The sequence below is a fragment of the Chiloscyllium punctatum genome, chromosome 31 (genome assembly GCF_047496795.1).
Source record: "Chiloscyllium punctatum isolate Juve2018m chromosome 31, sChiPun1.3, whole genome shotgun sequence".
NCBI lineage: Eukaryota > Metazoa > Chordata > Chondrichthyes > Orectolobiformes > Hemiscylliidae > Chiloscyllium > Chiloscyllium punctatum.
Window position 1 is genome coordinate 43505016 of NC_092769.1, and position 23450 is coordinate 43528465.

The window sequence follows — 23450 nt, forward strand, 5'->3', positions numbered from 1 at the left end:
GGAATACAGGGTTAACGGTAGGGTTCTTAGTAAGGTGGAGAAGCAGAGGGCTCTTGGGGTCTATGTTCATCGATCTTTGAAAGTTGCCACTCAGGTGGATAGAGCTGGTAAGAAGGCTTATAGTGTATTAGTGTTCATGAGCAGAGGGATTGAATTCAAGAGTCGTGAAGTGATGTTGCAGCTGCACAGGACCTTGCTTAGCCCACATTTGGAGTACTGTGTGCAGTTCTGGTCGCCTCACTTTAGGAAAGATGTGGAAGCCTTGGAGAGGGTGCAGAGAAGATTTACCAGGATGTTGCCTGGAATGGAGAATAGGTCGTACGAGGATAGGTTGAGAGTGCTAGGCCTTTTCTCGTTGGAACGGCGAAGGATGAGGGGTGACTTGATAGAGGTTTATAAGATGATTAGAAGAGTAGATAGAGTTGACAGTCAGAAACCTTTCCCCCGGGTACAACAGAGTGTTACAAGGGGACATAAATTTAAGGTGAAGGGTGGGAGGTACAGTGGGGATGTCCGGGGTAGGTTCTTTACCCAGAGAGTGGTGGGGGCATGGAATGTGCTGCCTGTGGGAGTGGCAGAGTCAGAATCATTGGTGACCTTTAAGCGGCATTTGGATAGGTACATGGATGGGTGCTTAAGCTAGGACAAATGTTCGGCACAACATTGTGGGCCGAAAGGCCTGTTCTGTGCTGTATTGATCTATGTTCTATCTATGTTCTATACATTTCATTGGGAACTTGAGATTTCTCCACCTTTCTGCCTGTGAAAACATTTAATACCTCCTCTTTATTGATCTTAACATGTTCTGGAACCTCAGCATCCCAACTGAAATCCCCAGCTACAATGCCTTTCTCCTGTGTGAATACAGGTGGGAAGTATTCATTGAAGACCTGCTTTCTCTGACTCCATGCACAGATTGTCCCTTTGGTTTCTCACAGGCCTTCCTCTTTCATTGGGAATCCTCTTACTCTCACGATGCTGATAAAATACCTGTGGCTTTTCCGCAATCGTATCTGCCAAATATATTTCATGACCATTGTTTGTCCCTCATTTTCTACAATCCCCTTGCACTCTCTATACTTGTGAAGGGCTTCACCTGATTTTATTGCACTGTATCTTCTTTCTCAAACTCCCGGTATCACTTGATCCGTATTCCCTGGACTTGCTGCCTTTACTAATCACTCTTCAAGGAGCACACTGGCCCTGCGGTCTCACTGCATCACTTTAACATACTCCACTTTCCTAACATGCACCCAACTGCAGGGAGTTCCTCCCTGTCTCTGTTTGCCAGATCCTCTGTAATGATCGTGATACTGATAGGAGGCACAGTTGTGAGGGGGACAGACAGGAGACTGTGTGGATCCAGAAGAGACCCCAGGATGGTGTGCTGCCTCCCAGGTACCAGGGTCAAGGATGTCTCTGAGTCGTTATTGAACATTCTGAAGGGGGAGGGTGAACATCCAGAGGTCATTGTGCACATCGGTCCACATGACAGAGGTAGACAAAGGGATGGGGTCCTGTGAAATGAGTACAGGGAGTCAGGTGAGAAGTTAAAAAAGCAGGATATTGACCTTAATGATCTTCAGATTACTCCCAGTGCCAAGTGCCAGTGAGGATAGAAATAGAAAGGTCGGCCGGATGGATGTGTGCCTGAGGAGCTGGTATAGGGGGCAGGGTTTTCAGTTCTTGGGTCATTGGGATCTCTTCTGGGGTAGAGGGGACCGGTACAAAGGGGATGGTTTGCACTTGAAGCAAAGGGGCACAAGTATCCCAGGGAGGAGATTTGCTAGTGTTACCCAGGAGGATTTAAACTAGTTTGGCAGGGAGTTGAGACTCTGAGTGAGGAGAGGGACCATCGAAAAATCAGGGGAAATATATCAACCATCAAGAGCAAGTTACCTATTCAGGATATCCAGGGGCACAGTCGAGGGAGGGAAAGATATCTGGTTTAAAGGGCATTTATTTCAACACACGCGGCCTGACTGGTAAGGCAGATGGGCTCAGACCATGGATTAGCTCTGGGGACTGAGATATTATAGCCATAACCGAAACATGGCTGAGTGAAGGGCAGGACTGGCAGTTCAGTGTTCCAGGATACAGAAACTACAGGCGTGACAGAGGGCAAGTAAGTGAGGAGGGGGAGTTGTCCTTTTGATTAGAAAGGACATAACATCTGTGCATCGAGACAATTCTGTTAAGCAGTCATCAAATGAGGCCATAAATTAAAAAGTTAGAAACAAAGAGGGGATGATCAGTCTGCTGGGATCGTGTTGTAGACCCTCAAATAGCCAGCGGGTACGAGAGGAGCAAATGTATAGTGAGTTTGCAGGTACCTATAAAAATAATAGAGTAGTATTGGATGGAGATTTTAACTTCCCCTGGATTGGCTGGGTCACCCAGAGTGTAAAAGGGCCGCACTGGGTGGAATTTATAAAATGTGTCCAAGAAAGTTTCCTCAGTCAAGACGTCGAGGGCTCTCTGCTGCTCAGGCGGGTGCAACACTGGACCTCTCCTCAGAAAACCAGGTCAGGCAAGTGACTGAAGTATCAATTGGAGAGCACATTGCGTCTAGTCACCACAACTGTCTTTGTTTTAACATAGTTGTGGAAAAAGATCAGACAGGTTGACAGATTTAGGTCTTAAACTGGAACTGGGCCAATATTGGGGCCATTGAGCAGGATCGAGCAGGGGTTGATTGCGTGAAGGTAAAACTCACACGACACTAGGGTATAGTCCAGATGGTTTACAGAGGAACCTCGATTATCTGAACGAGATGGACGGGCACTATTTCGTTCGGATAATTGATTATTCGGTTAATCGATTCAATACCTTTCCTCTGGGGCTCGGAGTTTTCAGTCCAGTCTACTCCCTGTTCAGGTGACTAGGCAGCAGCAAGCCATGAGTGAGCCCCCACACCCTGCCAAACCCCAAAAACACATCCCGCTCACCTCCAAACCCATCCAACACTGCCCCCACCCGCCTCTCAACGTCACCCCCCCAAACCGACCCAACAGCGAATCCTGCCCCCAAAACCGTCTGACACCACCCTCCACCCGCCGCCTGCCCCCAACTCCCAGACACATCCTACATCACCCTCAGCCCGTCCCCAAACCCGTTTTACACCACCCCCCGCCCACCACACTCACTGTCCAATCCATGTCCACGCCCATGACCCCTTAAGTGTTACCTAGGTAAGCAGATAGTGAAGAAGGTGTTTGGTATGCTTTCCTTTATTGGTTAGAGCATTGATTTTAGGAGTTTGGAGGTCATGTTGCAGCTGTACAGCACACTGGTTAGGGCACTTTTGGGATATTGCATGCAGTTCTGGTCCTTCTCCTATTGGAAGGATGTTGTGAAACTTGAAAGTGTTCAGAAAAGTTTTACATGGATGTTGCCAGGATTCGAGGATTTGAGCAATCGGGAGAGGCTGAAACGACTGAGACTGTTTTCCCTGGAGCATCAGAGGCTAAGGGGTGACATTCTTGAGGTTTATAAAATCATGAGGGGCATGGATAGGATAAACATACAAGGTCTTTTCCCTGGGGTGGTGGAGATCAGAAATGGAGGGAGTAGGTTTAAGGTGAGAGATGAAAGATTTAAAAGGGACCTAAGGGGCAACCTTTTCACGCAGAGTGTGGTTATGTAGGGAATGTACTGCCAGAGGAAGTGGTGGAGGCTGGTACAATTGCAGCATTCAAAAAGCATCTGGATTGGTAAATGAATGAAAAGGGTTTATTGGGATATGGGCCAACTGTTGGCAGATGGGACGAGATTAGGAAAGGATATCTGGTCGGCGTGGACGAGTTGGACCGAAGGGTCCGTTTATGTGCTGTACGTCTCTAGGTCTCTCTGGCACTAAATGGTTTCCACTGTTCATTTACAGCCTGATATTTCAGTCTGTTTCCCCTGTTTACCTTGGTCAGTTCTCTCTCAAACTCATATAATGGGCTTTGTTAGTGATGCTCGGGTGTGCTTTATGGTCACTTTAAAATGTCATAATCTCTTTGAATTCCGGTATAATTTCTTGGAGGATCTCGGTGTGATATTACTCATTCACTCAGCTTCATCACCCAAAGGTTGATCTGAGATAGTTACATCCCTAGCTATTTGCACAATGTGTTATTCAAAGAAACACTGACAAAAACATTCAAGGAGGATCTCTGATAATATCACTCTTGCCAATGAGTCTGTCCAAGATTATACAAAGATTGAAGTCTTCAAAAATTATCACACCATCTTTGCTACAATTTCTAATGAATTCCTGTTTAATGCAGGGATGAGCAATGAAATACTGCAAGGCAGCATCTCCGAGACACCCGCACCACTCAACCAAACCGCCCCGTGGCCCAACATTTCAACTCCCCCTCCCACTCTGCCGAGGACATGGAGGTCCTGGGCCTCCTTCACCGCCGCTCCCTCACCACCAGACGCCTGGAGGAAGAACGCCTCATCTTCCGCCTCGGAACAGGGCATCAATGTGGACTTCAACAGCTTCCTCATTTCCCCTTCCCCTACCTCATCCTAGTTTCAAACTTCCAGCTCAGCACTGTCCCCTTGACCTGTCTGGACTTGTCCGACCTGCCTAGCTCCTTTTCCACCTATCCACTCCACCCTCTCCTCCTTGACCTATCACCTTCATCTCCTCCCCCACTCACCCATTGTACTCTATGCTACTCTCTCCCCACCCCCACCCTCCTCTAGTTTATCTCTCCATGCTTCAGGCTCACTGCCTTTATTCCTGATGAAGGGCTTTTGCCCGAAACGTTGATTTCGCTGCTTGTTGGATGCTGCCTGAACTGCTGTGCTCTTCCAGCACCACTGATCCAGAATCTGGTTTCCAGCATCTGCAGTCATTGTTTTTACCAGCATAAAAACTGTTCTCCTGCTTGTGTTTTTGACACATAGCACCCAGAATTTGCATTCAGGCTGATTCAGCTGCATAATTTGAGACCAAATGCTTTCTCTGTAATGCCTTTGTTATCCATTAGTGTCAGGGTTCCCATCTTGCTTCTCCATTCTGCCTGAGATCCTGTAAGGTTGTTTACTGTTGAATATTTATGTTCCATCTTTTGTTCACCCTGTAATCACGTCTGTCTGGTGACTAAGTCTCATTTATCTCTGTGTCACAAGGCTATTAGCGTATTGTAGATACTTTGTCCATTCCAAATGAAAACAACATTATAATTTCCTCTTCCCCACAATGTCCTGTCACACACCAATTCATTGATGTACAGTTTTAGTTAAACTCTGTCCCTTCCTTTTCTGCTTGTCTTCAGCCACATTCCCATGCTGTTCGGAGGCTTCACATTTTCTCTTTGAATTTGGAAAGCTCCTTTCACCTTCATTCTCTCTGTCAGTTTACAGCCCTGTCCATAAACCTACCGACATGATTGGCCAGGACACTGCTCCCAGCGGTGTTGTGTTTAATTCACTCATGGGATGTTGCTGTCTCTGGCTAGACAGCATCGCATGCCCACCCTGACCAGCCTTAGAGCTGAGTGGCTTCCCAGATCATTACAGAGGGCATTTGAGGGTCAATCCCATTGCCCTGGGTCTAGATTCATATGTAGGCCAGATTGGCAGCCTAGAACAGATTTGCTTACTGAAAGGGTATTATTAAGCGGTTAGATGGGTATCCCTGACTCTGGCATTAAATTCTGGATGAACAGTCTAGTGAGAGTAACACGAGGCCATTGCCTGGTCCACTGATAGCTCCCTTATCCCTGAGTACTGATCCCAGTGCACCTTCTTCCTGACCGTGATTTGATCCTGATCCCTTCCTGCACTCTGGTGCTATCACTCAGTCTCTCTCCATGTGGTATCTGTCACTGTGAGGGTTTAATTGATCCCGGTGACTGCACCTTTTGCAGCTACTCCAGATCCTGAGCCAACAGAATTCTCCACTCCAGGGAGATGAGGCAACACAGACCAGGGATGGAGACTGGGATTTTCCAGATCTCTGTTGGACTCAGTGCCATTCTCCATGTGTAACCCTCACTGCATCAGTCTAATTTCCCATTCTGTCTGTTTCTCTATCTCCTGTAGATACTCAGGATGCTCCTGACTCAACAGAATTCCCAATTCCTGTCTCGTCCATCACCACACTGAAGACAGTTGGTCAGCCAGAGAGATGGAGAGTGAGATCTGGAGCCTTCAGTAAATCCTGCAGCGAGGTAAGATCACTCACAGTGAACAGAGCAGAGTGTATTTAAGGGATCGAACTTTGGTCCAGAAGACATGGCACAGATACAGTGTTGAAGGGTAAACACAGAGTATGATGGTCCCAGGCTCAAACCCTACCGTCTTGTTAATTTTCATCTCCGCTGTACTGAGCCTTCCTATGTCAATATAGTAAGTTGACAGTTATCAATGCAGGCCTGTGCTGTCTTAGTGAGGATCAGTTCAACAGAGGGGAAAGCAGGCCTCCCTCAAGGAGATGGTATTGAAACCTGGGATCTTTCTGTTCTATCTTCCCTCCTCACGCTGTGTCTTGTCATGTGATAGAGTCATACAGCAAGGAAACATGCCTTTCGGTCTAACTTGTTTGTGCCAATGTCTTGAATGCTTGTAATTCCCAGAAATTTTCCTATTTCTGTAACCTCCACCCCTCCCAAATTCCCGCTGTATATTTGAAACCTACTCCGATGCTGACGACTCTCCCTGTGTGTAAATTGCTCCAATGTCGATAACATGCCCAATCTCAGTAATCTCATCCTGCACTCAGTACAATAATTCCCATTTCTGTAGTTTTGCACAATACTGACAGTACGCCGTCTCTGTAAAATCCTCCAGTCTGGAGTAAAATACCCACCTGTGTACTTTCCTCAAGCCCCAAGAAAACATGATATCACTGTAAACTTTTGCAGGTCCGATCACACTCCTGCCTCCTGGCCTATAGCACCACACGACCATGGTAACCTTCTCCCAACCCTACCGATCTACTTCCCGATATGAATGCCTCCAGACCCTTTTCAAGCTACAGCAGCACTCCAAATCTCTGTTTGCTCGTCCACTCCCGACAGTCCTCCCAGCACCTCAAACACTCTCCCTTTGTGTAATTCTGCAATTTGGGCAGCAAGGTGGCTCAGTGGTGAGCGATGGTGCCTCACAGTGCCAGGGACGCAGATTCGATTCCAGCGTTAGGTGACTGTCTGTCTGTGTGGAGTTTGCACCTTCTCCCTGTGTCTGCGTGGGTTTCCTCCAGGTGTTCTAGTTTCCTCCCACAGTCCAAAGATGTGCAGGTCAGGTGAATCGGCCATGCTAAATTGTCCATAGTGTTGGGTGCATTGTCAGAGAGAAATGGGTCTGGGTGGATTACTCTTTGGAGAGTTGATGTGGACTTGTTGGGCCGAAGTACCTATTCTCATGCTGTAGGAAATCTAATCTAAACTCTCCCTCTGCGTTCCATATTACTGCCCCTAAATATATCCATCTATCCATAATCAGCCCCAACCCCTTCAAACCTCTGAGTCTCTGTGAACTCCCACAGCTCCAACATCCCTCCTTAACTGTGTAACCTTTTCCATTCCTGAAACACTCTGAAAATGTGAACATCCTACAAACCTCCCTATCTGCGTAATCCTCTCAGGACCCTGTAAAACCCTCGATCTGTGGAACCAGCTCCAATGTTTATGACTCTCCCGATCAGTTTCTACAAGACTTACTATCTATGTAACATCCTCCTGTCGCTATCACCAGCCCTGTCAATGTTAGGTCCTCCGGTCCCCCCATCAATCTAATCATCTCCATAACCTTCTCCAGCTCTTACACCCCTATCTGTGTAAACGTTACACTTCCCTACAACCATCCTGAAAGCAGAAACCTCCTCCAGTGTGTGCAATACTCCCTATCTGTGTTTGTGTCTCCAGGATCTATTGCTGTTCCTGTCTCTGTAAGCTCTGACAGATTGTACAGCTTGCCGGTCCATATTCTTTCCAGAACCGCAGCATCTGACATCAACAAAAGTCTTCATTAACCTTCCATATCTCTGTTCTTTCCTCAATTCTATACAACTCTCTTAATCTCTGTAAGTAGCACAATTCCATAAAATATCCCATACCTGCGTAAACTGACCCAATCCGACAGTGAGAAGCCTCACCGTCCTTTTGATCATCTCTCGTCCCTTCAGATCTCCCTATATCTTCCCTGACTCTGTTGAATACAGCCCATCTCATGTTATAACTCCTCTAACTCATATTTTACCTCCCATCTCTGTGATATTCTTCAGTTACTGCAATTCTCATTCTTTATCTCCAGTGCTTCCAATCCCCCGATCGATGTAAGGTTTTGATCCCTTGCAGCATGTTTAACACCAGTCGCAGCCTCCAACTCCTCAACGCATCCTGTCGCTGTAACCTCCTCAAATACTACAGCTCACTGTCTTTGTAATATCTTCCAGTACCTGCAACCCTCTTGATTTTTGTAACCCCCTCCAGAACAGCACTCTACATCTCTGTGTAACTGATGGGAATGCTGTAAACCTGCCTTCACAGTCCTCAGTAACTCTCTGAACTTCTGCAGCCCCACAACTCTCAGTATCTCTGGCTCCTCCAATCCCTACACTTCTCCCTGGCTGTGTGAACTGATCCAGCCCCTTCAAACCTCCCTATCTCACTCACTCCTGCAGCTCCAACTCTTGTCCATGTCAGTGTAATTCCCAGTACCAAAAATCCTCCCGGTCTCTTTTAACACCTGCAGCTCCAACTACCACCCCTACCTGTGTAGTCTCCAGTCCCTCCAATCCTCCCTTTCTCTATAAACTCCTGTAGCTCCAATACCATCCCATCTGTCTTCTCTCCAGTGCCGAAAACACTCCCTTTCTCTATAACCTCCTGGAGCTCCAACTACTACTGTGTAATCTCTAGTCCCTATATTCCTCCCGATCTCTGTAAATCCTTCAGAACTGATAATCCTGTAACTCTACTTGACATCTTTCAGCCCGACAACCACCTGATCTCAAATCACCGAACTCTGTAACATCCTCCAGTCTCTACAGCCCAGCTTTTCTCTGTTAGCTTCTCTGGTGTCTGTATTCCCCTTCATCTCCGGTTACAGATTCTTGCTCAGTGAGACAATGTCTCATTACCGAATCATTCAGAACACAAGAATCTTTGGTATATCAATAAATTTGCCTCATTTTCTAAATTTTAATGACGGCAAGTTCAACCTTCTCCACCTCTTCTCATCAATATCCCTCCATTTTGAAGACCAGCCTGGTGAACCTTCTCTGGGCTGCCTCTAATGCAAGGACATTTTCCCTCCAGATAGGGGACCAAACATGTTCACAGTATTCTCAGTTGGGCTGACAGGAGTCCTCTATATTTATTTCAAGCCTTCCCTATTTTTATTCTCCGTTCCCTTTGAAATCAATGCCAGCATTCCATTTACCTTCTCTATGTCCTGCTGGCCCTGTATGCTACCTTTCTGAGATTTATACAACAGGGTTCCCACGTTATACCATAGCGTAGCTTTCTGCAGTTGATCTGAAACCAAGAGATGACAGCAATAATCACGAAAGTGCTGGAATGTATGTTAAACGAGATGTCAGAAATACTAACTGCACACTTAGAAACCTATGGAATAAGCGCAGTCCATAAGACCATCATGTATAGGGGTAGAATTAGACCATTCAATCCATCAAGTCTATTCCACTATTCGATTGTGTATGAATTGTTTCTCAACCCCATTCTCTCACTCCCTGTAACCCTTGATCTCCTTATTCATCCAGAACCTGCTTATCTCTGAATCACTTAACATCCACAGCCCCATGAGGCAGTGAGTTCCACAGATCCATCACCCTCTGGCTGAATAAATTCCTCCACATCTCTATTCTAAAAGGTCGTCCCTTCACCCTGAAGCTGTGCCCTTGGCCCCTAGTCTCTCTTGATTGTGGAAACATCTTGCCCACATCCACTCCATCCAGGCCCCTCAGTATTCTGTAAGTTTGAATGAGATTCTGCCGCTGCCTCTGAAACTTCATCAAGTGCAGACCCAGAGACTTCACCTGCTCCTCATAAAACACGAATTTCATCCCTGAAATCTTTCTTGGAAACCCATTTCTCGTACCCCTTCACATCCTTTGTTCAGACTCTTAATGAATAACGTGTAGAGTGTAGTCCCAAAACTGACCCCTGCGGAGCTCCCCCATCACCAGTTCCCATCGTGAAAAAGACCCCTTTCTTCACACTCTCTGCCTTGTGCCAATCAGACAAATCCTCTATCCATGCTCAGCATGTTGTTCTGACAGGGAAATTTCATTTCACACCCATTGCTGGATTTATTTTTCTGTCTGGCTGTAAACAGCAGAGTTTCCCCATTACCTTCCCATCTGTAATTCCCTGGAGAAGGTGGTGGGGAGCTGCCTTCCTGACCCACTGCAGTCCTTTGGGTGTAGGGACAGACACAGAGCTGGGAGGATGGAGCATGGCTTGGGGGGTACCTTGGAAATGCTGGTGTTCCCGTGCACCCGGAGCTCCTGTCCTTCCAGGGGATAGTGGTTCCGGGTTTATGAAGTGCTGTTGAAAGACCCTTCCTGAGTGACCTCAGTGCTACTTGTAGATCTTTTATTGCTTCATTCATTAATGAACATGAGCTTTGTTGGCTGTTCCAGCATTTATTGTTGAGTTTGAGTTGTCCCTGAGAAGGTGGTGGGGAGCTGCCTTCCTGAGCCACTGCTGTTGTTATCTGTGTCCCCTCCAGCAGGCGCTACAACACTCCTCATGTCTGTAACTGCATCAAGAGAATGCAGCTCTCCCTTTCATATCTGACATCCTCCCTGCCATATAAATCTGACAGTTCCTCACAATATCTCACCTCCTCCATTCCCACCTGTGCTAGAGATCACTAAAATTTCTTTATTCTTGTTGAAACTTCTGATCACCCAAAATCTCTCCCTTTTTAAATTTGTAACTCCTTCCGTTTCTGTTACTCTCCATATAACTGTAATCAATGATAGAACAGGTTCCCTTCCTTAAATCTCTATAATTACAATGGTTGCGTGTGTTAAATTGGAACTTTTCATCCTCCTTATCCATCTCAGGACGTCCAGCCCCTACAATCCCACTATTTGGAACGCTCCCATTCTCTGCACCTCCTCATGTTCTGAGGGTCGTTGAAAACCACCAGTGCCCTAAAGGTTTATATTCCCACCAGTTACTGCAAGTCTTCTCACTCTGTCACATCCAAGTCTGTCACATCCATGTCTCCATCCACGTCTCCAGGACCAGACAACACTTGCTGGATGTCAATTTCCTTTTTTGAAGTCTGCACATCACCGTAACCAGTTCAGAAAACCCCTTTAGACTCTGCATAGCTCTGTCATGAACAAGCCACAAGGTCTCTGTTTCCTTTGCCTTCTTCAGTGTCTGAAACTCTCACTGTATCTTTCAATAAACGTCTTTAGTTACTACAGGTCTGCCTAGCTCCCCAGATAACCTGTTCCATCCCCTACAGCTCGCTCAATCACTGTAACGCCCTCTGCTCGTTCTAATCTTCCTCTTTTCCACTGTTTTCCAGGCACAACGGCGATTCTGTAAGGCAGCAGTACAGAATGGGATGTTATAAATCTCAGCTGAGGCTTAAGGCCTACCATTACCTGGGAGTCACAAGGACAGAGAACCTGAGAGAGAGCAGCACAGAGTGGGTGAATATAAATCAGCAGCGAGGATCGAGGCCGACTGGGACTTGGAGTTGGAGAAGCAGCAGAGCAGGAGGCTCAAAATCCGCACCGAGTCACAGAGGGAGTGACCATGTGAGGGAGCAACTTGGAGCAGGAGCATGAGGCTCACTCACACCTGGGAATTACAGAGGCAGCAAAGTGGGAGGATATAAATCAACACTGAGGATCATGGCCTTATCGTGCCTGGGAGTCACAGAGACGGTGACCCTGTGAGGGAATGGAATGGGGGTGGAGCTGGAAGATTACACGTACCTGGGAGTCAGAGAGACGGTGACCCTGTGAGGGAGCAGAGTGGAGTGGGAGCTGTAGGAGGACATGTACCTGGGAGTCAGAGAGACGGTGACCCTGAGAAGGGAGCAGGGTGGAGTGGGAGCTGGAGGATTACACGTACCTGGGAGTCACAGAGATGGTGACCCTGTGAAGGGAGCAGGGTGGAGTGGGAGCTGGAGGATTACACGTACCTGGGAGTCACAGTGATAACTTTCTGCTGCTGGGACCTGCCTGCACCGAGTTTGAAAGAAATGCAAGAGCCATCACAGAAAAGGCTGTAAAGTCACTGGCTGATAAATACACTGTTATTAGTGACTGTCAGTTAATTGTTGTAAGTCAGCAAATTTATTTTTTTCAACTTCTGAAATAAGGGTTGAACACAGAAATAAGAGGGACAAGTGAAATTGTGAGCCAATATAATAAATTACCCTCAGTAAGCCACAGTTGAATAAGGGACTTAACCATATTGCTATTTCCCGAATGTTAACTTCATTCTAAGTAATTAATTAAGTTATTCCAGACATGTTGTATTTTAAGACATGGTAAGACATACTTGTCAGATGGAAAATGTGTTCTGTTACATTGGGAAGTCATAGCCCCCTGCTCGTGTCCTAGATGGACACTGGGTCAGGGAGCTCAGACAGTGACTAGAGACTCTATGGGAGACCTGTGATGCTGAGAGTTAGGTGGATAGCACACACGCAGAGCAGATCACCCTGCAGACATGACGGTCTGGAAGAAGGAAGGGTCTGGGGAACTAAGCAATCGGAGAGAAACAGTCAGGGAATACAAAAATATCCTGGTGTCTCCCTCCCAATTCAGTTTCCAAGTTTGGAAGCTGATGAAGGTATAGACTACTCAAGGGAGGGAGTCAGAGCCATGTCTGTGACCCCACAAGCAGCCGAACTGTACAGGAGGGGAGGGAGAAGGAAGGAGGAGCAATCGTCACAGGGGAGACAGGAAAGTGAAGAAGGTATAAGCGTCTATGTAATTCCAGGATAGTGTGGTTAAGAATGTCACCGTGGCTGGAGGATATTCGTCTGGGGGACAGTGAGCAGTCAAAGGTCATGTCCATGTTGGTTAGAATGACCTGGGTAGGAAGGGTGATGTGGTCTGGGAGTCAGAATTTTGGGAGCTCGGTGGATGGTTAGCAAGCCGGTCTGAAAATGCAGCAATCCCTGGAATACTCCCAGTTCCGTGTCCAAGTGAGAGCAGGACTCTGAGTTTTAGGTAGATGAGAGTGTGACTGAAACGATGGTGCAGCAGGATGGGCTTCAGATTCCTGGGACATTGAGACTGGTTCTGGGGAAGGCAGCAACTGTACAAGCTGGATGGGCTAACGTGACAGAGCTGGGACTGATTTTCTTACGGGGTGTTTGGGAGGGATTGAACATAACTTGGTGTGTGGTTGGGATACAAAAAGGATTAGTAGAGGAGACTACCAGGATTCTCAAAATAATGGGAAATGCAGTTGGTATTAATTTACAACAACATGTTCATCAGTGGAAGATGGAGTAAGAAAGAAAGCCTTAATCTGAGATACTCTGCATAGACGTGAATACTCAGTGTGGGGATTTCTAGATGCATTTTGGTGTGTGGAAATCTGATGGACTGATCACCGAGAGCTGGCTCAAGGAATGGCAGGACTGGGTGTTAAATATTGCTGAGTATAAAGGATTCCAAACTGATAGAAGACAAGGGGAAGGATGAAGGTAGAAGTATTGGTTTAGATTAGCATTAGTTAAGGAGTCCAAGAGAAAGAGGATCCGTCAAAGGACAGAATGAATTTGGCTGGAGCTACAGAACAAGTATACAGTTACACCTTCAGGTGCAGTCTGTCCGCCAGCAACCAAAGTAATGATGGAGAATAAATATGCAGGATCATTTGAGAGCAATGACAATACTACAATTTAGTTATGCTGAGAAACCTAATGTTTCCAGATATAGACAGGGATACTGATGGTGAAAGGTCACGAGGGTCAAGTGTTCCTGGATTACATGGAGGAGAGCTCACTGCAGGAGTATGTATCCAACCCAAGAGAGCATGTACTATTGGATCTGGTCCTTGGGAAAGAGGTGGGGCAAGCGGATCCAGTGTCAGTAGGGGATGGTTTTGCGGTGCAGCAATCATTTTATTGTAAAGTTCAGGATGATGGTAGAGAATGACATGCAATAATTGAGAGAGAGAAACAATTAGTTGACTGACAGCAGCCTTCAATGGGGCAAGAATGAAGCTGGGAACTTTTCAACAAGACCAGTGAAATGGTAGCTTTAAATAGTGTGAACCAGGTCAGATGGAGATGGGGCTGTCGTGTGATCACAACAGACCTGGATAATCAAATCTTTTCCCCATTTCTACAGGAAGGATAAACAGGCCAACACAGTGAAGTAGCATTGTGTACAAAGGATGAGATCAGTATTATTGTGATGCTCATCAATGTACACACTGCTCCTCCCTGCCCTCACCCCTCATCCCTGTGTATTGATCCTATCAGATATTGGTAACATTTGAAAACTTCAGAAAATAGCACAGTATAGAGGAGATGACTCTGTCTACTGTCTGCATTGGACAAGATGTAATGTTGTTTTTTAAAGCCCTAGTTCTCTCTCCCCAGATAGTGTAGGCCTTCAGGTGCCGATCCCGGCACCTTTTTAAAATGGTTTGAGAGTTTCTGCCTCTACTCCACTTCCAAGCGTGACTCCCAGTTCCCAACCCTAAACTGCGTGAAATATCTTTCCTCATCACTTCTCTAATATTTCAACCAATTACATTAAATATTTGCCACTGGTAACTGAGGTCTCCAATAGGAACAAGGTATTCTCTCCCTTTCTACCCAGGCTCCTGACAATATGTGCACCCCAATCAAATCTCCTCTCAGTATCCTCCGTTCCAATCTTTCCCCATAACTACACTTCCACTGTCACAGGGTGAAGAATCTCCTCTGGACCCTCTCCAGGCTAATTCCATCCTTCCATGTGATGGGGTGACCAGAACTGCACACAGTCACCAAGCCGCAACTGAACTCATTCTTTGTACAGTTCCAGCATAAGCTTCCTGCTCTGAAATTCTGCCCTTTGGCTGACAAAGGAAATGATGCCATTTGCGACATTAACGAGATTAATGATGTTTCCAGCTACCTTCATTTACCTGCCCACACTGACCATATTCTCATTTATTGTCCATTCCTCTCTGTTGGTGGTGTCCCCAAATGCCTTGCCTTGCACTTCTCTGGGTTGTTTGCTCCATTCACCTGGACCCCATAGTTTCTGTTTGTAAACAGTCTGCCATGGGATCTCTTGTCAAATCCGAGTAATTCACATGTTACAAGTTACAAGTTACTGCCTCAAACCGACAGTCAGATTAATATACGCAATCTTCCTTGAACAAATCCAGACAGACTGTCCTGGAGTCCCTGGGACTTCCTCAGTGACCGTTTATCCACTGTCTCAGAATTCCAGCCTCGACCTATTCAGTCAGTCCCTTGCGTCACATTAAACAAAGTTGCGGTATTAGCTGTTCTCCAGGCCTCCGGCACCATCCCTGCATCCAGTGAGGATTGGAGATTTTTCCCCGGCTCCTTTGAAAAGTCTGGAACATTGTATTATCCTGTTTTAAGGATTTGAATCTCCTGTATAATTCCCCGCTCCAAGTTTGTTGCTCCCAATATTTCATCCCTATTTTGATTCGGGCAGACAGAGGCCTAACCCATCTTACGATTTGGTCAAGTCTCATTTTATTCGGGTTTCATGGAGGGTTACTCTCCACAAGGTGAATTGCATTTTCTCCTGATACCATCCCCCAATCTGCCTCATTAATTACCCTCCCTGCCCGTGTGGTCTTCCTCTCATCTGATACTAACACGATGATTTCCCCTTTGTCATAACAACTGCCCTCTGCCTGGATATCCCAGAATGCACCGGCCTCCCTGTTTCCAGGAGACATCTTTAAAAAGTCATTTTACTCTTGGATTGTGAATCTAAATTTGGCCTGGACATGGCAGAATCCCTCACTTTGTGCCCAAGCCCCTGGTCCTGGTGCATGACATGGTGCATGAGAGGGTCATTATCTTCCTCCAGGGCTGGCAGGGGAAGCTATGACACCAGACCCTTCCAGCTTGGTCCAAAGCTGACCCCTGGGTCAGTGTGGTGCCAGCCTTCTGGGTGAGTGCCCAACAATGTAGGAAGGAGGTCAGTGACCTTCTCCACTCCACCAGGTAAGTGGTACCATCTGCAATTTGTGACCTCTCCCTCACTCTATCTCTGTTACAGCACCCACGTCGCAACAAGGCTCATGTTCTCCCACCCTCAGTGAATGCAGCACCTTCACTCAGTCTCTGTGTAATCTCTTCTCTGCCCCTCTGCCCAACTCTGCCTGGTGTCTATGCTGCCCACTCACTCACGCAGCACACCTCGACAGCTTTCCCCCAGCTGTCCCAGCACTAACAGCTGTACTAACCACTTCCATTTCCCTAATCTTTCTTGGTAATTCTCACATTCCGAAAGGAACCATCCCACACTAGGGTACAAAGAGCGAAGAGAGATATGGGGCAGCCTAACATTCATCTCCTCACCCGCTCACAAGGGAAGGACCCTGAAGCTAACAACCACGAGAGGCTGACAGACCGTGTCCAAGCACCTGGACTGGGATCTGAGTCTCCCCCTGACTCACTGTGCTGGGCACAGTGACTGACTGTGGGCAATGATATCAGGCTTCGTCGTTTTGTGTCTGTGCTAAACACCAAGACAATACAGCAGGCGGGTGAGCCTGGCAGCTCTGGCTTAGGGGAAGCGCTGCTAAAGGCAGTGTAAGGCAAGGCTATAATTCTGTGAGCGTTTAAGTCAGTTCATAGTGAGTGTGTACAAACACGAAGTGAGCAGACCAGAGAAACAGCCCATGAGCTGGGTGTGTGATCCTGACCACAGTGTCCTTGCAGCAGCATTGAGTATGTACAAGTACGGAGTGAGCAGCCTAGAGGGATAGGCCATGAGCTGGGTGTGTGTCCCTGAGCACAGTGTCCTTGCAGCAGCACTGAGTATGTACAAGTACGGAGTGAGCAGCCTAGAGGGATAGGCCATGAGCTGGGTGTGTGTCCCTGAGCACAGTGTCCTTGCAGCAGCATTGCATTGAGAGCTGTCAGTGCACCCTGAGCTGCAGCATTGAAGTACAGAAGCGTACTGTCTGTGGGTCAGAGATGTGCTGGGATGGCATGGTGAGGCTGGCATGTGTCAGATGACAGCATTGGTGGGTGTGGAGTACATGCAGCATCTGTCTGTGCAGTGTCCCCTGAGACGTTGGTATCCAAGATAGAAGGCCGCAGGAGCGAGGGTCAAGATGGCGTCACCAGGTACCAGCTCTGACATTCATGTCAAATTCTCAATATTGAGTTTGCCCACAGTGGGAATGGATATGAAGCTGCAAGTTGATGAGGGGAGGGATCCACAATAATATGGCTGTTGGTAATCAGTAATCATTCAGTGAGCATCTTGCCACTCCCGCGCTCAAATCTGGTCTTAGAGAACAGTACAGTACAGGAAAAGGTCCTTCAGCCCAGCAAGCCCACACTGACACATGATACCCTTATAAAGTTAAAACAAAAGTTTTTACTCCGACACTTTCTATGTCATTCTATTCCCTACTTACTCATACTTGTGTCAAGATCCCTCTGAAACCTTGCTATATTGGCTTCTTCCCCTCTATCAGTGCATTCCAGGCACTTGCACATTCTGTCTGGAACAGCAAAAAAAACCCTTACCGATCACATCTCCTGAACTTTCTCCCTTTTACCTAAAACCTACGGTCCTGAGTAATTGATATTTCTACTCTGGGGGGGGGGAAACTGTCCTTCTGTCTATGCCTCTGATAATTGTGTAAATATCTATCAGGTAGCCCCATAGTCAATGATGCCCAGGTGCACACAAACCATGTTTGTTCAATTTCTCCTTCTGGGTAATACACTCCAAACCAGGCAACATCCTAGTAAAACTTTTCCGTACCCTCTCCAACACTTCCACATCGTGTGGCAACCAATACTGTACGCGATATTCTAAATGTGCCCGAACTAAGTTTCTCTACAGCTGCAATATGACCTGTTAATGTTCATACTGCATGCTCTGATGCCTGTCTGCAAGTTTGCCGTCAGTCTTCTTGATCACCCTCTCCACCCGTGTTACCACTTTCAGGGAATTATGGAGCTGTACACCAAGATCCCTTCGGATGTTGATGAGGCCAGTAATTTTTCCATCCACTGTATACTGCTCTCCTGCATTCGACCTTCCAAAATGAATCACGTCACAATTGTCCAAATAAAGTTACATCTGTGTTTTGTCTATCCAAGTCTGCAGCTGACCTATATCCTGCTGTATTCTCTGGCAATCATCCTCACAATCTGCAACTCCGCCAATCGATTTACAGATCTCCAGTCACAAAAACACTGTTCCACCCCTACTCTGTCTTCTATGGCCAAACAGTTCTCTATCCATCTTACTAACTGACCGCTGATCCCATTTCACTTCACCTTCTGTATGAGCCTGCCATAAGGAAACATATCAAAGGCCTTGCTAAGGTTCAGCCCCTCGCCCTCATCTATCAATTTTGTCACTTCCTCAAAACATTCAATCAAGTTTGTGAGACATGATCCTCCCCACGCAACTGTGTTGCCTGTTGCTAGTAAATCCATACTAGAGTACTGTTGGAGCTGCACTCATTCAGACAAGTGATTATTCCATCATATTCCTGACATGAACCATGGAGAATATATTAGATTCCTTACAGTGTGGAAACAGGCCCTCTGGCCTAACCTGTCCACATCACCCCTCCGAAGAGTAACCCAACCCACACCCGTTTCCCTCTGAATAAGACACTTAACAATTTAGTATGGCCAATTCACTTGAATCCTGCACCTCTTTGGATTGTGAGAGGAAACCCATGCAGGCACGGCGTGAATGTGCAAATTGGACACAGTTATCTCCCAAGATTGGATTAGAACCCAGGACCTTGGCCCTGTGAGGTAGCAGAACTAAACTCTGAGCCACCATGCCGCTCTTGATTGCGCCTGTACAGTGAGAAGTATGTTGGGTCGAGCCGGTTACTGTACAGTGGGAGATATGTCTGGCCGTGATGGTTACTGTACAGTGGGAGGTATGTCGGGCCGTGATAGTTACTGTACAGTGGGAGGTATGTTGGTCTGTCATGGTTACTGTACAGTGGGAGGTATGTCGGGCTGTGATGGTTACTGTACATTGGGAGGTATGTCGGGCCGTGATGGTTACTGTACAGTGGGAGGTATGTTGGTCTGTGATGGTTACTGTACATTGGGAGGTATGTCGGGCCGTGATGGTTACTGTACAGTGGGAGGTATGTCAGGCTGTGATGGTAACTGTACAGTGGGAGGTATGTCCGTCCGTGATGGTTACTGTACATTGGGAGGTATGTCGGGCCGTGATGGTTACTGTACAGTGGGAGGTATATCGGGCTGTGATGGTTACTGTACAATGGGAGGTATGTCGGGCCGTGATGGTTACTGTACACTGGGAGGTATGTCGGGCTGTGATGGTTACTGTACAGTGGGAGGTATGTCGGGCTGTGATGGTTACTGTACAGTGGGAGGTATGTCGGGCCGTGATGGTTACTGTACAGTGAGAGGTATATCGGGCTGTGATGGTTACTGTACAGTGGGAGGTATGTCGCTCCAGGAAGTTGCAGATTGTATGAGTTGTACAGAATACGATGCTGCTGCCGCCGCCAAAGGGCCATTGTACCTCATTGATGCATCATCATTAGTTGCTTTACCGGTTTAAAGTCTGTACCATTCTGCAAAATGTGAAGATAGCCTTTTGCTCCCTGTAAGGACTATGTAGTGACCATTCTTACAGATATGAAATGAAGAGGTGTATCTGCAGCAGGCAGAATGGTGACAATGTGGTCAATTATAGGTTTCCTTTTTGTAGATTCCCGCAAAACCTGCTGCAGAGCAGTCTTGCAGCCACAGGATCCAGCATCAATGCTGAGCACTATGATTAGAATAGATTCCCCACAGTGTGGGAACAGACCCTTCGGCCCAACCCATCCACACTAACCCTACAAAGAGCAACCCACCACCATGGCCAATTCACCTGAGCTGCACATATTTGTACTGTGGGAGGAAACCCACACAGACACGGGGAGAATGTGTCAACTCCACACAGGCAGTTGCTCAAGGCTGGAATCAAACCTGGATCCCTGGTGCTGTAAGGCAGCAGTACTAACTGCTGAGCCGCCATGCTGCCCTATATGCCAAGGACCTGCCCTCTTCTGGCTGGCTGTGCTCTTTTAGTGGGACAGAACCTCCCAGAGAGGGTGCTGATGTTGCATGGGACATAGTTCTGTTCACAGAATCCTGCTTTACAGACAATATTGATTGTTGTTTGACTAGTCTGTGGGAAATTTGCAACAGGTCAATTTTACATTTTGTATAGTGAAGAGTTAATATCACTTTATTTCTTACATATTTTAAAATAAACCAAAGAATAAATATTTTTCATTTGAAAACAATTGAAGTGAACAATAATTGAAATACCAGAGCGCACACCTAAATATTACACAATTCAGTGACTGTAGTAAACAGCCGATTCATGTTCGAATCAGTGAACACACCATATTGCAGGCAGCAAAGCTGTTGGAAATGGTTTTGAGGAAATGCCTGAATTCAGACACAGTGTGACTGGCCCTCACCATGACCTCCAAATTACTGGCCATCTCCAAAATCTGTCCAGAGAACTCCCAAACTGGAGCTGGGCAGTTACTCACACAATCCCTCACAATAGACTGGTTAGAGACATACCTGAACAACAGGGAGATGTGTGTGGGGCAGACTGTTCAATGGATTCACACATGGTGCTGGTCCAGACACAGTTCAATATTTATAACAATGACCTGAAAACAGCCATGCCTTGCAAGTATATTTCTTCTGGTGTGTCCCTAAACTCTGTAATTCTGAACCTTGGACCAATCCTGAATGACGGTGTTGTAAAGGTGATGGGCTCCCGCAGAACATAACAGCTTACACTGGATTTGGTTTATGATTGATTCAATGTATGTTAGCCCCACAATGTTAATATCCAAACAGAATTGTGCAGCTCCATTGATGGCCAGCATCATCCCAGCCCAAACGTCCTTGTGTGTGACTTGAGCTGGAAATCGCTGTGTAAATGTTTACAGCATTGTTCTAATCATTAACAGCAAAGTCTCTTTACTGAAGTTCCGACATCCTTTCATAATACCAACTTTTAGATTGTCCAATAAGCACAAAATCCAGCCATTTATTCTGTTCACTTTTATAACAACAATATGATGAAAACAGTTCCAAACTCACAGTAAGGAACATTGAAATGATGAATATCATTCCCATACCCAAGACCATATTATTATTAAATGCAAGAATTTTGAAAATATGCAATTATTTTCCTTTGTATTAATGTTGTGAACTAATAGTCGACTCTCCTGCTCCTCAGATGCTGCCTGAACGGCTGTGCTTTTTCAGAAGCACAATTTTTTACTCTGATCTTCAGCATCTGCAGTCCTCACTTTCTCCCTGGTAATATTCAATCATAATCATTTTTGTGGTGACAATTTCACTGTGTGTTTAAGCATGTTAGTCAGATATGAATACATTTTGAATTGCTTATGTCTATCTCAGAACTCAGTGATGTTGGGTGTGAATGTCAATGTCTGTGTGATGCTCGGTATGTAGGCCATGCCTCTGAGAGACTGACGGGTTATCCCTTCAGCTGTTCACAACAAGCAAGTTACGGACTGAACCCAACTAGCCTGAGCTCACAAAACCCAAAGCATAGTGTCCAGCATTGGGCATGTTTGGACAATATTTTTCATTTTAATTTACTCATAGAATATGATTGGGCCAGTATTTATTGTCCGTCTCTTGTTGCCCTTGAGAAGGTGGTGGTGAACTGCCGCACTGAACCACTGGAGTCCATGTGTTGTAGTTAGACTTCCATTACCATTCGGGAGGGACATTGAAACAGTAACACTGAAGGAACAGCAATATACTTCCCAATCATAACGGTGGATGGCTTGGAACAGAACGCGAACATGGTGGGGGTCCCATGTATCAGCTACCCTTGTCCTTCCTGATGATCAGGTTTCAGAAGTACGTTATAAGGAGCCTTGGTAAATTTCTGTAGAGCACCGTGTAGATGGCAGGTGTTGCTACTACTGAGTATCAGTGAATGAAGGGTGAAGCTGCACTCTCCGAAGGAAATGTGGGGGGGGGGGGGTGGTTTATTTCATCACACCCATATTCAACATGGGTCTTATCGATGGGGTACAGGCTTTCGGAGATCATGAAGTGAGTTATTTCTTCAGGATTCCTAACCCCTGGCATATTCTTATGGCCAATTAATTTTCATACGTCAATGTGTGGCGCTGGTAAAGCATAACAGGTCAGGCCACATCTGAGGTATAGGAGAGTTGATGTTTTAGCATAAGCCCTTTACAGGAATGGGTGTTGAAATCATATGGTCAGTCCAGTTCTGGTTAATGGTAATCCCCAGGATATTGCTAGTTGGTTGTTCAGTGATGGTGGTGGCATTGGACGTTAGAGCATACGGTTCAACTTTCTATTGTTAGAGGAAATCGTTGTCTGGCATATTTGTAATGGAAATGGTATTTGTCACTTTTAAGCACACATATGCATATTTCCAGGTGTTGTTGCATTTCGATAAGGACTGCTTCAGTATCTGAGTAAATCGCGAATGGCATTGAACATTGGTAAACATCAATGGCAAACATCCCCACTTGTGAATTTACACTGTCGGGATGGTCATTTATGATTGTGCCTAGGGCAGAGATCACTCTTATAGCTCACTGATACTGTCCCTCTCTCTGATTTAGGAAGTTTGCTTCTCGTTTCACCTGCTCCAGAGGTGTTTAACAACATATCTGAATGAGATAATATTACATTATCTTCCCAAGGAGCTGAGTGCGGAGTTGGTTAGCTCAATCAGTTGGACGGCTAGATATTAATGCCAACAGTGTGTATTCAATTCCTGCACTGACGGGGGTGACTAAAGGACTGTCCTACTCAACCTCACCCTTACTTGAGGCATGATGACTGTCCAGTTAAACTACCACCAGTCGTCTCTGTCCAACGAGAGAGCAGCCCGATCATCCTGGAGGAGTATGGTGCCTTACCTTTCCATTTCTGATTTACATGCTGACCCAGAAACCCCGCCCCTAGGGAACTGCTGCAGAGCTGTCCTGGAGCTGAGATGGCTGCACTCCACCAACCCCAACCACCGTCATTTGTGGCAGGTATAACTTCAGCCAGTGCAGATGAGACTTATTTGCTCTAGTTTTGCCGTTAAGCCTGGATACTTGGACAAATGCAGTTATGATAATGTCAAAAATGCAGTCACTGTCGCATCACCTGTAGAATTCAGCTATGTGTTTTCTTGTTGTACACCATTAAACCGAGGCTTCAATGTGCCCAAGGGATGAGTGGCCCTG

At 46.4% G+C, this 23450-nt stretch overlaps 1 long non-coding RNA gene across 1 annotated transcript in view; it reads left to right on the forward strand.

Annotated features, from left to right (window-relative positions):
* Positions 1–12268, forward strand: part of LOC140456949 (uncharacterized) — a 51634-nt gene extending 39366 nt beyond the window's left edge. The window contains exons 4-5 of the long non-coding RNA XR_011953277.1: positions 6046–6173; positions 11515–12268. This is a non-coding gene — a long non-coding RNA (uncharacterized lncRNA). The remainder of the gene's footprint in view (positions 1–6045; positions 6174–11514) is intronic.
* The last annotated feature ends 11182 nt before the right edge of the window (positions 12269–23450 follow it).